Here is a 3,608-nt window from a genome sequence, read left to right on the forward strand (position 1 = left end):
TCACAGTGAAAAACTTCTTCCTAATGTCTAGTCTAAATCTGCCCTCTTTCAGCTTATACCCGTACCCCTTGTCCTCTCACTCCACTCCCTGATAAAGAGTGCCTCCCCATCTCTCCTGTAGCCCCCTGCAGGTACTGGAAGGCTGCTATTAGGTCTCCTCGGAGCCTTCTCTTCTCCAGGCTGAACAACCCCAACTCTTTCAGCCTGTCCTCACAGGGGAGGTGCTCCAGCCCTCTGATTAATTTCGTGCTCTCCTCTGGACTCTCTCCAACAGGTCCAGGTCTTTTTTATGTTGGGGGCCCCACATCTGAACACAGTACTCCAGGTGGGGTCTCACAAGAGCAGAGTAGAGAGGGAGAATCACCTCCTTCGACCTGCTGCTAATCCTTCTTTTGATGCAGCCCAGGACACGGTTGGCTTTCTGGGCTGCAGGCGCACACAAAATGCTATCATGTGGTTTAATAACTGGCACAATTATTCTGTCATCATTTTTCTGCTTATGAAATTTGTATGTAAACATCAAGAATGAAATAGGAAAATAAGAATTTGATGTTTAAAGGTTGCTCTCTATACCCAGCATATTACCATATACACGCGTCTGTGTTCTTGGGAACCTAGAAATGTTTATCTTAACAACAGGCTGTGGAATTTTAGGACACTGAGCCAATTATCCGTGGCTTGGTGCCATTAAAGTCAAAGTCACACTAGCAAAGATTTTGGAACAGAGTTTAGAAAATTCCAGGGGTATTAACGTGAACATGGCAAGAGCAGCACTATGACAGTCTTTAAACAAAAACAACAAAAAAGTTTCCTTACAAGGGAGAACTACACAAGAGCACAAGCTAAGTTGTAAGAATGCAAATTAAATGTAATACATGCGATGTTTTTGCTTCATTTGCAAACTAAACTATCTTAATCAATTAGGCAACAAAGTTGAAATCCTGCATTGTGGCTTTCCCCGAAGGACCACAAAAATAAAAATGTGAAGTCACTCAATACACACAGATCAAATGGTTCCAAACAATTTGGAAACTGCAAAAATAATTGCAATAACCCTTAAACATGGTGTTTCTTGAAGCTGTCCTCTGATAAATTCCTGGATGCACATACATATTCTCCAAAATGCACAACCGATAGCACTGGACATTGAACTTCACTCACTCAGAGTCATGGCAGAGGCAGCAAGAGCGTTTGACCAAACCACCCCCTGCCAGCTCCTGCTCTGTTGTAAGTCCATGTTGCTGAAGACCTAAAACTACTGTAATGGAATAGGAGAGCCAACCTGCTTACCCATCAGTCAATTCAGTTCCCCACTTATCAGCATGCCATATGACTTATTCCTATCTTAGCACCCGGTCAGAAAGCATTCTGTGTTACCAACAGCCTCAGGCAAACAATCAAGCCAGCTTTCAGCCAGGGGAAACACTTCTTTGCCAAACTTTATTCCTATATGTCAACGTTTTTTGTTTTGGGGGGTTTTGGTTGGTTGTTTTGTTTTTTCCTGTGTGTACTCTACAACCTACCTGGTAGACTGACATTTCTCTGAAAACCTTCTCTAAAAGTGAAATTTTTATCAAAAGCAACCCTTGCTCTGGCAATAAGAGGAACTGGACAAATTCAATAACATTATTACAGACACATGGTAAAGGTGAAAGCACACCATTAACAAAGAACAATATGTAGATTTACAAGGTTGGAAAATACAGCATTGGAAGCACTTCTTCACTCAACTGACAAAGTATAAAAATACCACTAATCTTCCCTCCCCAGTTTAAAAGACAGCATCTCTCAATACAAGTGTATTATGATGCTTAGAAACATCTTCCTTCAAAACGTTTTTTCATGATATAAATTTGGCAAAGGTGCTATCAGTCTCAGAACCACAACTAGGATTCATTTTCCTTGACTCATGCATATACTCTATCATGAGCAAAGTTATCACTCCCAATATTCAGTTTCTTTAAAATAACAATAATACTCAGATTTAAGACCAGATCATTTTCTGGACTTTCAGTACCCACAGTTACATTTGAAGAGGATGGTAAACTTTGACAACATAGGAAAGTATCACTAAATCCAAAGTAATTGTCTGACTGTTTTAAAGACTTTCACATTTTTTGCCTGTGCACACAGAAGCAACTTCTGTCAGGGGAGTTGTGGGAGATTCCGATTTCTAGATCAACAAGCAGAATGGAAAGCAAGGCCTGCAAGTACAATCCTGAATATAAACAGAGGATTTCCTGAAAGGAACTGACCTCTTTACCTACTCTGTCAATTCCCTGTGTAGATTGCCCATTTGACGAACTCCTACCTGAGCTAAAGCAGGTAAAAAGCAGCCAAGATTTGACAGCTGAAGCAAATAACACTAGAAAGGACTTTGAGACTGCACACCCTCGGTTTCACTATTTAACTCTCATTAATTTTGGATTCTCTGTCCAGTATGTTCTAGCAACAGACCTCAAAGCTTTATCACATCTCTTTTACTGTCAAGAAAGAATAGGAAACTCTGCTTGTTATTAGAGAAGGTCTGGGGAGCACTTTCTTGCAGCTTGGTGTAGCAGGCAGGGAAAAATGAACTTGCTTGGAAAGGGCTGCACATCACATCATTAAAAGAGTGACTTTTTAAAAAAATACTCCTATATTCTACATAGGCACTGACTTCCCTAAAATGAAATCAACCTATTTAACTCCTTCTACAGTTCATATAGAAAAGATTTTGATTTAAATTTAGTCCTGCATTAAGCATACTGTAACATGCCAACTTGCTGATATCTGCCCAAGGGTTTGCAGTTCAAGAGAATTTTCAGCAAGAAATGCTAAAATGACATTAAAAAGCATGCCAAACAGCAGTAGAGATCTCCAGGCCCCACACACATAAGAGTTTGGGCTTTGTTTAACAAATTCTTGGTCATCCTTTTGGTCAGAAGAACATCGCAGTCCAAATGGTTCACAAAGCAGTTCACGCAAAAGACAAGACTGTATCCCAAAGAGAAAACTGCAATATTTCCCCTACCAGGATGCAGGGAATTCAACACTGTCATTGCTCCTTGTGAAGAGTAGAGACGTGGGTACACCAGACCACCCTTACTTCCCTTGCTGTTCTGGATCCAGAGCCAGTTTTCAGCAACATATTGCTTATTCACCTGTACCAACTGCAGGGTTCAGCAAAGACACAGCCCCCAGTTGCTACTAAGAACCATTTTCTGTTCTCCCCAGTAAAATATTCTGCCATCACTTTGAAATTGTCACTTTATAATATTCCATTCTTCTTTCCACATGCCCTTATGTCTCTGTACCATGGCCCACAGCAGTGAAGCTGGAAACAGAAAAGGAAGAAAAAAAACTGTGTGCATACCTCATCTGTATTATTAAATAAAAATTCATCATCAGAACACCCTGCTGATATTCCTAATTAGGCTGGGATCTCCATGGCCAACACAGGAAGCACAGTAAGTTTCCCGTGACTCAGACCTAGCAATAATTCCCTTGTAAACCTCCATCATCATCAACACCAGCAACTAATATGTCAAGGCCAAAATAAGTCACTGTCACAGAGTTTAAAAAAAAAAAAAAAAAAAAAAAAGGCAGCTTTTAAGCAGCAGTAAGCC

The sequence above is a fragment of the Pterocles gutturalis genome, unplaced genomic scaffold (assembly GCF_000699245.1).
Source record: "Pterocles gutturalis isolate BGI_N339 unplaced genomic scaffold, ASM69924v1 scaffold20309, whole genome shotgun sequence".
In the NCBI taxonomy this organism is placed as follows: domain Eukaryota; kingdom Metazoa; phylum Chordata; class Aves; order Pterocliformes; family Pteroclidae; genus Pterocles; species Pterocles gutturalis.